Source organism: Fringilla coelebs, assembly GCF_963513975.1.
Source record: "Fringilla coelebs genome assembly, chromosome: 8".
Lineage (NCBI taxonomy): Eukaryota > Metazoa > Chordata > Aves > Passeriformes > Fringillidae > Fringilla > Fringilla coelebs.
Window position 1 is genome coordinate 13,449,725 of NC_140066.1, and position 14,964 is coordinate 13,464,688.

The 14,964-nt window shown below is 37.8% G+C and overlaps 1 long non-coding RNA gene across 1 annotated transcript in view; it reads right to left on the reverse strand.

Annotated features, from left to right (window-relative positions):
• LOC311156530 overlaps window positions 1-14,717 on the reverse strand; it is a 111,291-nt gene extending 96,574 nt beyond the window's left edge. The window contains exon 1 of the long non-coding RNA XR_014616356.1: window positions 14,650-14,717. This is a non-coding gene — a long non-coding RNA (uncharacterized lncRNA). The remainder of the gene's footprint in view (window positions 1-14,649) is intronic.
• Window positions 14,718-14,964: the final 247 nt, after the last annotated feature.

Sequence of the window (14,964 nt, forward strand, 5' to 3'; positions counted from 1 at the left end):
AAGGCAAGTCTATACCAGGGCAGATGAATGACTTTCCCCATCTTCTCACCCCCTGCTCCAGAAAAAAACCCACCAACTCTATAAAGAAATGTGGGTTTTATTCTCTGTGTGTTAAGAAGCTCTTAAAGGTATTTTACTCCCATACTGTTTTTTGTCTCCTGGAAATATTCCTCTCTGTACTTGGTCAAAGGGGACTCTGTTCTAAAGAGACTTCAGTTCTGGGGAAAAAAAATAGCATGCTGAGATGGAAAAGCAAAGAAGGACAGCAAAAATTATGCAGAAAAAAGTATTTAAAAATCATGGTTATAGCTGTAAGGGAAACTAGTCAAAAAGTACTCTGAAACTCCCAGGAACCATGCCTGCTCTAGAGCTCAGGTTTGGACAAATTTGAGTTGACAGCAAGACATTGTCAAACCCACATTTTTTCCACTGAAAATAAGTTCTAAGAACCCTGCATCTGCACTGACTGACTCATTTTATGTATGCCTTACAATTCTCAAAACTGATGGCTTCTGGACAGACCTGCTGGGAGTCCAGCCCTGAAGTCACAGCACAACTATTCCCATGTTTTCACCCAATTCTTCAGCCATGCTTCACAGCAGAAACTGGCAGAGGGGCAGAGCCAGGGCTCCAGCTGGTTGTGCCAACAGATGCTGCTACAGGGCCACCCTGCTGGGGCTGCTGTGGGGGCTTCCTCCTCAGGACACAGCTTGCAGTTTCTGCCACAACCTCAGAGACAAATTTTGCAGGACTGTGCCCAGCTCTGGGGGTGACTTGCTTAGGCGCCACACTTTACTTCTGGGGCAAACCTCAGGACAGCCAGTTTTCCCAAGCTAAGTATTAAGTCCTTTCAAGGTTGCTGGTCCTGGATAATCCAGATAGGATGCCTCAGCTTTTGTGGTCCTTACTTTGGAAAGGTTTTGTTAGATGCAGAAACAACTGGGCAACCTTTGTGAACATGAGGAGTGTTTTGGTTTCCACCAACTATCTTTTGGCATTTTTACATATAAGAAAATTCCTTTGCCTGAAAGACCGTTAGCTTTAGTTCCTACCTTCCTTCGTGGGCCTGGTATTCGCAAACTAAAGCTTTACCTACAGTCCTGGTCAACTCATGGATCCCAAACAAAAACTACATGCAACTAATTTAAGATCTATTCCATTAGTTCTAGTACAATTGTTTAGTCTTTTACTTATGTATTGTCCTGCATTTATATTAAATTTCTTTCATTTCATGAAATGAATTCATGAGACATCTACTGCTCCCAAGATTTAATTAAGACCTGATCAGATAAGCAGGTTGTACCTTCCACACAAATATAACTACAGACCAGCAACCTAATTTATGAATATAAATGCCTCTTTCTACCAAAATATGTCCTATCTAACAGGTCTCTGAAAGCCAGTTAATAAATATGCCATGAGATGCTATCTCCACTTTACACATACAAGTTTGTGACAGTACCCTTGTGTGTTAGTAGCAAAGCCATAAAAGCAAAGCATTGGAAAGTTTATACATATATGAAATGCTTTGCCAGGAACAGATGGGGAAATGGAATCAGAAGGAAAGTTTTCAGTAATAACAAAATACTTACAGGAAGAAAAAGTCACATGAAATGCTGAATTATTTTTTCCAAAAAGATATTTGGTCCTGTGCAAAATGCGGTATGTATTGTAACTAGTAATTGCAACTAAGTGCAGAAACCTGTTGTTTCTCAAAATTTCATCTCTGATGCTTTTTCCTTATTTAGTTCACACCAAAAGCCATTATGAATTTTCCAAAGGGTGAAACCTTAACTTCTGTCTCACTGTGATATTCCATTCCTTTAATAAATCCATGCACAAAACTTCTATAGGCTGTAAAGGTTTTAATGAAGCTATTGTAACCCCATCATGGTTTTTCACAGACAACACAGAGATATTCTCTAACTAAACAAAGATGAAAACATGGATGAAAAATACTAGAAGCCTTCAAAGCAGCACTTCTTTGCTGAAGTGCCCAGGACACCCCATAATTGCACAACTATTTTCCATAGTACACTGCAAACAACTTGCAATGATCCTGAAAGGTACTGTGTGGCTAGAAGCTCTCCTTGTCACAAAAAGCCTGAGTTTGTTCTTAGTTTATTTTTAAAATAAACTGGTTTCGTTCTTTTAAAATTTAAAATACCACAAAAGTTAAAGAAAAAAAGGAAAAGCAAAAAAGTAAAACTATTCCTCTCAATTTATTTTCAATTCATTTTTGTTAATAAATGTTCTTTTTTCCAGGATTGCATAAACCAGAACTCATAATATAGCTACAGCTACTTCTCAGTCTCTGCAACAGAGCTGAGAGCACAGAGTTTAAACATGAAATACCCCAGTGCTGAGACTGATGGCACACCCCACTTACAAGTAGTTTAAAAACTGCTTTAACAGCACTGCTGGAAGGATTTGCCTGCCTCCTAACAGCATACAGCTGAGAAGTAGTGAACAGCACTGAATATCTAAGAAGATTCAATCTATCCCTTTTTTTTGTGTAAAGCACCTAGAGAATCTAGTCCATTGTCTTTCCACTGCAAAAATCAATTTAATTGGTAGCTCTTCTGCCACACCTAAACCCTCACAGTTTTACACTTCAATTTATAATTTTGACTAGATATTTTACTTTTCCCCAGTTTGAAAGCTCTAGGACAGAAACAGTAGTTCAAGGTCTGCCACTCTTTAACTATCAAACTAGCTAAACTATCAGCTAGTGGTGCAACTTAGTAGTTTGACAGATTTCCAGTGTAGACAGCAGTTAAACAAAACCAGATTTAAATACAGCTTAGCAATACAGCCTATCATGCATTCATCAGTTTCTATCTATATAAGGAAAAAAAGGTCAGAGAAAAGCCTGATGTGGTTTGGCTTGAGAATATAGACATATATCCAAAATGCATGCCTATATGCAAAATGCACCATTAGTCCCAGTACCTGAAAGTTGTAGCTTATTCTGTGTACTACCTTAGAAAATGGCCATTTTGGACAAGAAAGTCTGTTTATTTCTTTAAGTAAATAAATAGGAAAACAGTGGATTGACCTCAGAGCAACTGAGCTGTAATATACAGTCATCTACAGAAAGTTAGTGAACCTGGTAAATGTTTGGTCACTAAGAGGATGGACATTAAAAATTGAACCATATGGACAAAATGAAATAAAAAAGCTTTTACTTTTAATGGAATACCCTTTTGTCAATTATATAAGCAAGGTCAGCATGTAATGGGATAAAACCCTAGATACACAGGAAAGAATAAAATTTTTTACCATCAGGATAACAGTTATGTACTACAATTTAGCAAAATTGAATGAGTGCCTAAAGTCTAATTCCAGCCTTCTTAGGGTGTAGCCACTACTGACTTCATCCCACAAAATTTGGCTTGTAAAGGCCTTCTTCCTTCATACACACCTGCTTTTGCTGTGTGAGACTGCAGTGACATACTGCAGATGCTACTACAGCATTAGCCATGGATTGTGGAACTGCACTGGGATCACTGTTTTCTCTGTTACAGGTCACTCAGGAAATAACTTTTTCTCTTGCATAGTCCAGGTATTTGCTGTTATTCATGCAGTGAGACTGACATTCAGCTATTCACGTGAATTACCTGACTCAGTGGTAAAATTTAGTTAAGTTTTTTTCCAAAACAAAAACCAAGAAAGAAGAATTAAAAAACAAACAAACAAACAAACCCCCACAACACAAAAAACCACCCACACCCCTGGGTATCCTCCAGAAAATACATTATGCTCTTTTCTGTTTATGAAGGTCTTATTCTGCTCCAGAGCTATTACAATTCCTTGTACGGTTTATCATCTCTAAAAGAAGTGTCTAAACCTTTCTGTTTAGATAATCACAGGAAAGATGCATATTTTTTTTGGTTTGTAAAGTTAGAATGATTGGTTTGTGGTTGAAAGGTTTTATATCCTCTATCACTTGCATTTTCTTGACCTTAAATAAAAAAATCTCTGTTTCATCTAGGTAATTTCAAATAGTGAAAGAGGAACCTCATCATGTTTACACGTTCAACCTCCTTGCTTTAAAAACTACATGGAATAGTTCCTTGGGATTTGTTACAAGCACTATGCACAAAGGCATGTTAATTATCTGATCTAAGTTTACATTTGCTTTATCTTCCTTTTGTGCAGATTGTAGCATATTAATTTCATGCTGCCTTCCTAAAAATGGTTATTAGAGCAGCAATTGGAATTCAAACCAGCTCAAGGCAGCTTTACACTGGACATGTGCCTCAACAGCACAGCAATGCCCACCACACTCATATGAAAGAAAGATGAGCCCTATGACAAAGAACAAAGTAATCAACTCATCTGATGTTAAAGATTTCTTTGACTGCAATTTCTAATATGCGTCTGCAGTAATTTTCCAAGGAGAAAATTTTCTACTGAGTACAAATGTTGTTGATTTTCACTAAGATCTTTGTGCATGGCTCCCTGGGGTATTTTGCAAATTATTCATTTCAGTGTCAGTAAAAATCCTTGTACCTTTTCTGTTAGCCTAAATAGCAAACTTTGTTTAAAGGGGTAATGGGCTTAATAGAAACATAAAGTGATCATACTTGTACTCCCAGTGTCCAGACATTACAGTACCAAGTGCAGAAGGTAAGTGGCCTTGTCAGCAGGTTTTCAGGTATTAGTCTACCTCTGAGAAAAATTATTGCATTGCAGGACACTAGAGACAGCTGTGAATGTTTTCCTTCATATGAGGTAAGGACAACTGAGGAAAATGGATGAGATTTTTCTTCATTTCTGTCAAATTCCATACACAGAGAAAACATTTCATTTCTGAACAGGGTATGAAGCAACCTGACTAAAATAAACAAGTATAGCTTAAAAAAAAAAATCAGGTATGAGATGGCAAGGACTGCTGCCAGCATCTATAAGAAATGATTCCATAGAGTGGGGTAAGGTACATCTGAAATGACAGGACAAGATAAATATAGCTGTGTGTTACCAACTTCCAGTGACTCACAGAGTATAAAATCTAAGAGTAATGTTTTCTTCTGCTGCAGTTGGTCTAAAACAAGGCCTTCTATGATCAAATATTTAGAGGAAAAGGCTAGGAAAAACGTATAATTCTACTTGTGAATAAGTCACTTGTTTTTCAACCTTGGTGATCTCAATTAAAATTCCTGCCTTATGAATGAGGTAATTGTTTTAACTTTCATGACCAAAATACCAAACCTCTACCTTAAAATTTCTAAGGTAAGGAACACTTATTTCAGGGTTAATGGAAAAGACACACAAAAACATGTACCCTCACACATCAGGAGGGCAGCAGATTCCTTCTAGGAATCCTCACATATAGGTGCTCCCACATGAAACCATTGTTTTTGTAGTAAGCTGGACTTCCTGTTCTGACACTGCCAAACATTGAGCACATTTTCAACAGAGATGAACATCAAAATGTCAACAGCTGTGATGTGGAACATTGCTGCTCAAAAGCAATCTTAAGCACAAACTTTACTTTTGGGGTAGTGAACCACCTTGGCTAAAAGCTTGCTGACAGTGATGCCTCAAGTTTTAGCTTTCATTTTTTCCAGATTCTGTACTGCATTAGTGTGTAATTCTGAACTCCATATAAAGTATTAGCAAGTTCTCCTCACAGTTTCCTTAGACAAAACAATCCTTTTCCAGCCTGAGAACCAAGGACACCATTGCAGCTTCAGGCCCAAAAATTCAAATAACAGCAAATTGAGGAGATCAGTCTGGGAGGATGGGACTTCATAACCTGAAGCTGTAATAGGACAATTAACCCTAGTATGTAAATGGACCAAAACTTCCAAAAGTGTGAAAACTCGGGACCCCTCATCCATCTTGGGTGTAGTCTCAGCCAGGCTCTTGTGCTGCCCAAGGTGTATCCTTTGAAGGCCTTTAAATAAATCCCTGCATTATTCCTTTAACACTGTCTAGCCTCTGTTCCAGGTAGCCTCTCAAGGCATCAATAGCACAGTGGAATTCACATTGTTTGCCTATGCTACACCCACATGTAAAAGCTTGTGAAGAGGAAAAAGCTGGATAATTAATTATAGAAGCATTACGGTCTTGCAACAATTGTATTGCCTATTTTAAAGATTATACCAGAAATTTCTGTGACAACGAAGTTTCAGCTCACAAGGAATTTCTAGGTGGAATGGAATTTCCACAGCTCTTGGAATTCCAGACTTAGGCAGGGAGCTCAGAAAACTGAAAATATGACTAAATTGAGGTAAGTACCTACACAGATAAAAGTCTGAGGCAACAAACAAAAGCACAATAAAATCTACCGCAAAACATGCTGGAGGCAGAGCCCCATTTGTGGTGAAATAGCACAAGTTTCTCCTAAAGGTAGGAAAACCAAGGAGTGCTGAAAGATATCCCAAAATGGATAAGGTTGCAAGAGACCAACGTCCCTGCTCAAGCAGGCCCATCCTCAATCATACAGCACAGGATTGTGTCCAGACAATTCTGGTATATCTCCAGAGAGGGAGACTCCACAACATCTCTGGACAACCTGTTCCAGTGCTTGGTCACCCACAAAGTAAAGAAACTCTTCCTCATCTTCAGATGGAACTTCCTGTGCACCAGTTTCTGTCCCTACCATGAGAATCTTCTAACAAACAGCACCACACCAGCCTTAGACTAGCAACAACAACTGGAAAGCGATGCTACAATTTAAGGCCATTCTACATAGCAATTTAAGAAATAGCTCAATCCCTATTTATTCCAAACTTGAGGATTATTTGCTTTGTACAAGAGTTGCCTTGAAGTCTGGGGAGTGTGTGAACAAGTTGTTTGAAACAGCACAATGATTAGAGGGGACAGCTCACATCTGGGGAAGGAATTACAAGGATCTGCAGAGAAATCGTTCCATGAGCAGTGGAGCTAACTACATCTGCTTTCCACTGGACGAGTGACTTCTTGTTGATTAACTTTAAACTGAATGTGTGAGGTCACCCTAACTAAAGATCCAGTAGGTATTAGATGGAAAAAAGAAATCTTTTTCTGTTGCTTTGTGTTTGAAAACTGGTAATTCACACAGGAAAGAAGCTTTAGTTGAGGAGGGGTTTCTCTAATGTCTGGAACAGAAAACACTCCAAAAGCTGCTTTTTTTTCAAGCAGCTAAGCATCAATTATATACCATTCTGTATTGGATTTTTTGCTTTAGTAAGTATTTTAGTGATTCTTATTTTTCATCCTTTCCAATGGACATATTAAAAAGATATCTGCTTTCCAGGAGAGGTATTTTATTACTTATTAGGAATTTAATGTGATTAAAAACTTTATTCACAATTATGTCTGATTGAAAATGGAAGATAGGTAAATATGTTTTCATAAATTTTATTTCCTTAGGAAATGAGGATTCAAATAAATCAGACACGCAGAGAGGGGGAAACAACCTGGGGGACTGGGTAAACTAGGAATTCATTGTGGTTTCCCTGTTGATTAGTGAATCTTATTCAACATTCCTCACGGTGGAAGAACTAATGTCCTGGGAAAACCCTAGTACTTCTGTGATTCCCAGACCTCCATCTACTACTGAAGGAGCCTGTGATCCATGCAAAGAAAGGAGGGAATATTTTTGCTGTTTTACAAAAAACCGAATGCTGTTGCAATTTATGATACGGATTTCTCTGCATGTTTGGGAACATGTAGCTGAATCTCAGAGTTTGAATTTCCCCCCGTCATTCCAAGGCCTTGAGCACAGACCTGCTAATGCTCCGGGACATGGGGCTACACAAACTCCTCCATATGAGTAATCTCAGTGGGAAAGGAGAGGTCTATGCAGCGGGACATGTTACCAGGCAGGCTGCCAGCAAACCCAGCACTGCTGATTCTGGATGTAATTTATAAAAGGGAACTTAGGCTGCCTCATTAGGTTCCAGATTTTTCTCATTATGGAGTGCAACAAAATAGAGAGACTAAGCAAAGACACTGCTATAGACAATCAGGAATATTGGGTGACAGATAAAAGGCGCAGACGCTCCTTGCATACTTGAAACAGCGCTCCACTACATTGATAATGACAGGGAAAAACCATGGAAGGAAAAATTTTCTATATTCACATTTTAATTTATGGAACTGTCAACAAAATTAACTTAAGAGTTTACTATGGGCATATTCAGAAGAGTAGTGTTGTTTTTTTTTTAAAACATGTGGCAACTACTGGGATCTATTTCAGAGAATGAGTTGGTTTGGAGATAAACTGAGAGCATACTTCTAACTGCTGCCATTCTCTTCAAGTACAAACCCCTCTTAGCACCAATTCCTGGCCACATAGCATTTCCATTATACCTAATTTTGGTTTTTTGTTTAACTTACAGGTGATTTTGTTTCTTTCAAAATGAGTACAAGTGATAAATCTACTATGAAACTACAAAGCCTACTGAAAGACTTACATTTATTTAACAGGGAACCAAATTAGACCCTACTTGCCTACCAGGCAAAATGTACTTTACTATTTACACCAGAGAATAGAAATTAAAAAAACTCTAACCACTAGAAAAAAAGAGAAAACCTTCCTGTCCTGCCTTTACCACAGTCATAGAATGTGTAAACAGAAAAGAAAAAGGAAGGTGTTACCCTATTCAGAATGGAAGAAAGGCAGAATCAGCTCAGGGTGTCTCCACTAATTATCTTCTTCAAAAGGTGTGGGAATTATGTAGCCCCAGGAACTTTCCAAAGTAAGAGCTCTAGAAAAAGCAGTAGTTCATTAGCCAATCCCATAAACTGGAACCAACAATAAGCTGGAAACAAAAACCTCTAAATTTAAAGTTAATGACTGCTTATGTTGCTTCTCTGTTTTTATCACTTAACTGCATTAACATCACTTAACATTAACCTGTTTGCAAGCAAACATGTCCTAAAAATTTATGGTGGCCTCAATGGCTCCTGAATGCTCTATCCCAGCACAGAACACCCCAAAGACAACAGACAGCTGGACACTGCTACCTCTACCCATTAAATGCTGTGCATCCTGCCTTGAGGCATAGGGAAGAAAAAGTAATTTGGTAATTCTCCTCAAAGCTTAACAGGCAGTTTTGGAGATTAGAGACAATACTGGATGTCTGCTTGGAACTGCTCACTGGGTGGTGGTGAGGAAACATTTCCCTAATCACAAGTACAATCCAACTGCATGGAAACACTGCAGTCCCTCACCTTCACTCATGGGGAGTAAGCTGCTTTCCAGGACACTGAGCAAGAGCAAAGGCAGTCCTTTGTTTCCCAGTGCTGCTGTTGTGATTAAAAGCAAGAAACTAATTATTACAATATAATATCAATTATATGGAGCACTTGCACAGATTCAAGAAGCAGAGCTCTAAAGAGCATAGGGAACAAGGAACGCTTGTGCAACCCTGATTATATTGTAATTTCTACTCAATGTTTCCTCATTGAAAAAGGGATTTCTTAGCTCCAGTTCTAGGCAGAATGAATAATATTTTCTAAAAAATTATTATTTCTATGAAGAGATAGCACACTCAAATACTACTTCCAGGTCCTTAAGTGCATTACTCTGTAATGGGAAAGAGTGAAATCAGGCAGTTGGCCCTATGAGGACCACCATGGGAGACTGCAGAGCGAAAATGAAGAAAATCCTTTACCTGCTTTTCCCATTTCTGAAGTCACATTGGCCATTTTCCATCACATTAGTAACAGCACGAGGTGATGTAATTTTGCACTGCCTCCACCCTATCCTAGTCCTCAGGGAGGATGCTCTGCCACTGAGAATTCAGATCAGTTTCAGAAACTGCCATCCCCAAGAACTAAACCCCACAACTTCCTGCTTTTATCTCTTTTGTGTCTGGAAGACGATGAAGGTTCAGATGCCTTCAGGATTTAAAGATGCCTTTCCATGCAGTCTGCCAAAACTCCTCTAAGCATTCCCCCCTCTCTGACACAAATAACTTCCATAGGTCCAGAAGGAAGTCGATACACATCTTCTGTCTGTTCCACACAATCCTTGCAACAACTGCTGTTTTGCAGTGGAAACAAAAAGGTAGTAGGTATCACTTACTAAAACAGACAGGGAAATCCCAGAGCCCATCTTCAACTTTACACAAAGCTGATTGTGCTCTCTGGAAGCTGTATAAGCAAATAATTATGTACAAAACAACAGGCTGAGCATTTGAGCCTCTTTCCATACTTCTGCTTTTACACATTTTAGGCAAAACCAGAAAATATCTATGGGAATCACAGTCTTGAATCCTTTCTACCTTCCTATGACAGTATATTGGTTTTGAGTCTGTTTTTACTCAGTTTTAGAGGATCCTAAAAGAAATTGCAATCAAATGATGCCACTATGGAATAAGGAGACAATACAGTGGTACTTGGTCCAGGTCTGAGTGTATCAAGTGACTTGGAAAACTTTTAAAATCCTCTAATGGAAGTTCTTTTTCTGCAGTCACACCTAGAATATTTTATTTCTGTAAGTGATGTGTTCTGGGACAGAGTTTTGCATGAAGGCATCCGTTTTTGTGCCTGACTGAAACCACTGGCTGTCCTTTTTAAGTATCATCTCATTTGTGCCTCAGGACAAGTGCCACCTACTGACAGCAAGAGCTGCTTCTGTTTGCTTAACTAAATTCATCAAGAATTTTAACCATAGTTCCTGTTGTTTTAGCCAGCTTTGCTTCAAGTCCAAATGGTGAACAGAGGCCTCAGAGATGAAGGAATATTTCAAAAATCTGTAATGGTACGCGCCTGATTCCATTTAAAACCCGCCAGTTAAAAAAGATGCTGACGACTGATGAAGAATTCCCTAAGAGCACCATCACCAGTCCCTCTACCAACCTTTTCTGAAAAAAATAAGCAAATCCAACAAAAATGTTCATACTCTATAGATTATCAAGTATTTAATTCAAAAGGCAAATCAGAAACAAATCAAAAGAGCCAAAAATCAGTAGAAATACATGTCTAAACCTGGACAAAGACAACAAAGCTCTACATCAAGGAGACTGAGTATTACAGGAATAATAAAAATACCACCGCATGAATAATAAAAATACCGCAAAATAGTAAAAAATCAGCCTCATGGCTTCATCTAAAAGCGTTATGGAAAAAATTTGCTATCAATTACACCTCTCCTCTACATTCATAAATGAAGTACAGAGTTTTAAGAGATGTTTTCTTTCTTTTGTCAGGTCTGGAGTCATTAAACAGAGATTAGCTGGATAAATAGAGGAAGTGATTTTTAAACTGTTTGCAAACTTAATGTGAAGAGCCCAGCCTTGCAAATTATCACATCTAATCAGAGATGCACGCTTCACTGCTCCAGTAATTGTACTAGTATTAGTCAAATTCTTGTTGTCTCCTCATTAGCCATGAAAAGGAGACTCAAGATGTACTTCATTAGAGTATCCTGAATATAAATTTTTAGTGTAAGGAGGAAGAGATGTGTTACATACTGTACTTCATATAGAAAGAAAAATTATTAAGAACATAAAACATGTTGAATCATTCTGGTTTTTGACTGAATATATGTCTTTAACAACCAAACCCCTCTTTTCTCTTTTAATTTTTACTGTCTTGATCCCTTCTTTTATTTGCAGTGAGACTATAGCACTTGAAAATGTAATTTACAACCAATGTCATGAAAATATATTAAGAAATGTGCTGTATTATGCAGCCCTTCCCATTTCCATAGCCAGAAGAACACAGCTTAATCACAAGCTGTCTTTAGTAAAGACTTTCAGTATATTCTTGACTACTGGATAGGTGATCTAACTTGCATTACATATAGATCAAACCAAAAGGTTTGCTTCTTTGATCAGCAAAGCATTTAAGTACATGCTCATGCTCTTCTTTATTTAGCAATGCCCTTAAGAATATGACACTAAATCAAGAGAATTTAAACACATGCCTAACATGTGAAGCATGTGCTTAAGGGAATTGGGGTTTCAAACTTCCAGCTTGAATAGGATTTCCAAACAGGTCTATTAGAAGGCTAAAAGCAAAAACATTCCCAAGAATTTCAGTAGAAGGAGAGGCAATGTAAACTTTCACATTTGTTTTTTCACAGCTATTTTATTTTTTTGGTGCAAATCCCAGTCTGAAATATTTGTATTACTCAACTACAGTTAAGGAAAGCTGAAAAGGAACTATGCAGGTCACCAAAATGCTACCAATAGATGTCTTCTACCTCTCTGCTTTACGACAATTAAAAAGAACCAGAAAGCAAATAACATGCAAAAATGTACCCTTTTACCCCAGAACTAAAGCCCTAGATCACCAGGAAGTCAGATTTGTGGAAACTAGAATCAAAGCCAAATATGGTGCAGCATTTATTTTTGTGGAACTCTAGGAATTAGGACTGGAAACAATTCCAAAGGGAAGGTAAATCCATAATGCATTGTCCAGCAACTCTGTGTACTGCAAGAAAGTAAACTGGATTTCTAGGCCTGAGGTTTGCTCCCCAAGTTGTATCTTGTCAGAACACAGCAATAGCCTCACCCAACTTTAGCTTTCTCTCCCAATAAAACACTAGAATATTCAGTTCATTATTATTCACTCTAATTTACACAGCATGCAGGAACTCATCTTAGAAATAGTGATGCTTACTTGGTCAAAGTATCCTGGACAAAAAAAAAAAAAAAAAAATTGAAATACTTCCAGGTGCCTCTTTGAACAATATTAAAACACTTCAGAAACCTTTCATTCAGAATTAATTAACATAAAAAACAGCCTCCACAATACGGCAGAGCCCTAAAGTGGTTTGTGGAATTTAATTAGGCTAACCTTCTTTTTACTACATTGGTACCACTCTATAAGAAGTGCAAATCATTATTAAATCCTTTGGTGTTCATTGTAATAACATTAAGCACGATGAACTCTTTTAGTAATAAAATGTATGTAGTACATGAGTCTATAATTTAGCATTAACTTGAAATTAATTTACAAAATATACTATTTGTCACCATACAATGGACACTTAAAAAAATTCCTCCTCACCATAGTATTAGGGTAGTAAGATGATATTGAAGATCCCACCCAACCTAAACTATTCTGTGATATGATTTTGTGAATAGTTCAGTAATTGGCAATTTTTGAAAGAGGAAGCATGTCAGTGCAGCAAAAAGAAAATCAAAGCAAGGTTAAGTCCAGTCAGAGTGACTCTTGGTACTGGGTCCCCAAGAGATCTGTGACACAGAGGTTTCTTTGGTCTAACTCTGATTGAAAAAACCTGAAGGAAGAAAAAAATTACCAGTTTTTCTGGTTTCTCTGGAATTTGAAATGAATCCAGAACTTTGCATTTTTTGTAAAGATACAATTTACTGTCAGAAAACTTCACCTGCTCATCAATTACATCATTGTGTGAAAAATACAGCACAGACCTTGAAACTCAGGGAAAAAAAAGAGGCAGATACAAAGCACAAGTGCTTGTCAAGTGACATATCTTGTCACTAGAAATGGTTACATGATTAAGTTTAAGACGATATCAAACACCAAACATACACAAACATCCTCAGTGGATGATACTAATGGAAAACAATTTTGCCTTTCCACAGATGATTTGTTTTCATCGCCGGACAATGCAAAATCTTTTATTAAAATTTCACAAAAGATGCATTTGGAATCCTTTTATCTGTCTGTCTAAAGGATTTCTAAGGTGCCAATCACTACATTATCTCAACACATTAACAGAATAGCTGGATTTTACTAAATAGAAAAAGAAATCCCGAAAGAATTCAAGAGGAAAACACCTTATCCAGCTACAGAAAGCCCTTCTTGGTGCTGGCAAAGGCTCTGAGGCTGTGCCTTTGCCCGAGTGAGGACACAAGCAGCACTTCACCCCATGTGCAGGGCCCAGAAGCCGACGAAAACACGTTTACTCTCACAGCCTACAGCTCTGAATTCCTTCTGAAATTAAGGATATTACAGCTTTGGGACTATGCTATAGCTGACAAACTCTGTGTGAGGGTGAAGCAATAGCACATGTAAGCATATGCTGGGAGTGGGAATGAATGTTAGTCTGTGTTTGCACACTTGGCTGAACCACACCCCTCACCACTTGGGCAGATCTTCAGTGGATTGTGCATCAGCATTGCCTCAGCAGTTGCCTCTCCCTTAAATTGGTACAAGTGAAATATGTCCCATAATTCTGGGTGTTGAGAAGTATTTCCCACCTTATATGAAAAATACTTCGCATATATTTTGCTCTGTATTATTACTTTCCCAAAACATTAGGTTTATGTAAAAAATGGCTATTTAAACTATTTCTTCCAGCCTTATATTTAAAGCTGTACTTTGCTCTTAAAAATGCATTAAGCTAATTCACATAAAAGAAGACTCTTTGGAAAAAGTCAAGGATCCTTTGCCTCACCTATTTCCTTCCATGATTTAATGATGGATTAAATCTACCAGAAGGATCAGATCTCCAAGTACAGATAGTTAGCTGCAGACCTTACATAATAAATACCTTCCTCTTTTATGCAATTGATTATCTTAATTACAAGAGACCCTGTAAAGAAGAATCAGCCATGATCCTGTTTCACAGCCTGCTGTAAGCTTCCTATTCAAAATGTACATTCAGCTATTTAGTAACACACAAAACATTCCATACATTTGCCCCAAATAATAATATTCAATTTTTGTACACAGAAAAACTTCAATAATGTATATATTAATATCCAAATGACTTACATTTAAGAAGCCTCCTCAGACCCAGTGCCTGAATTCCATTTGTGTTCCATGTCAGTGATAATTCACTGTGTGCTGCAAAGAAAGAAACAACAGTTTGAAAAATTATATTCTTTTCCTTTATATTTGGTATTACAAGTGTGTTCCTAGTCATGCTGGAGAGCTCTTCCTCATTCTGCATTTTTCTGTGTGTTTCTCTCACCGGTTCTGGAATTTACTCAGAATTGGAGAGGGACAAATTTCAATTAGCCTGCTCCTCATTACAAGAGCTGTCAGGGTCATTTTGTGAATTGCCACAGCCCAGCATTGGCCTAATTC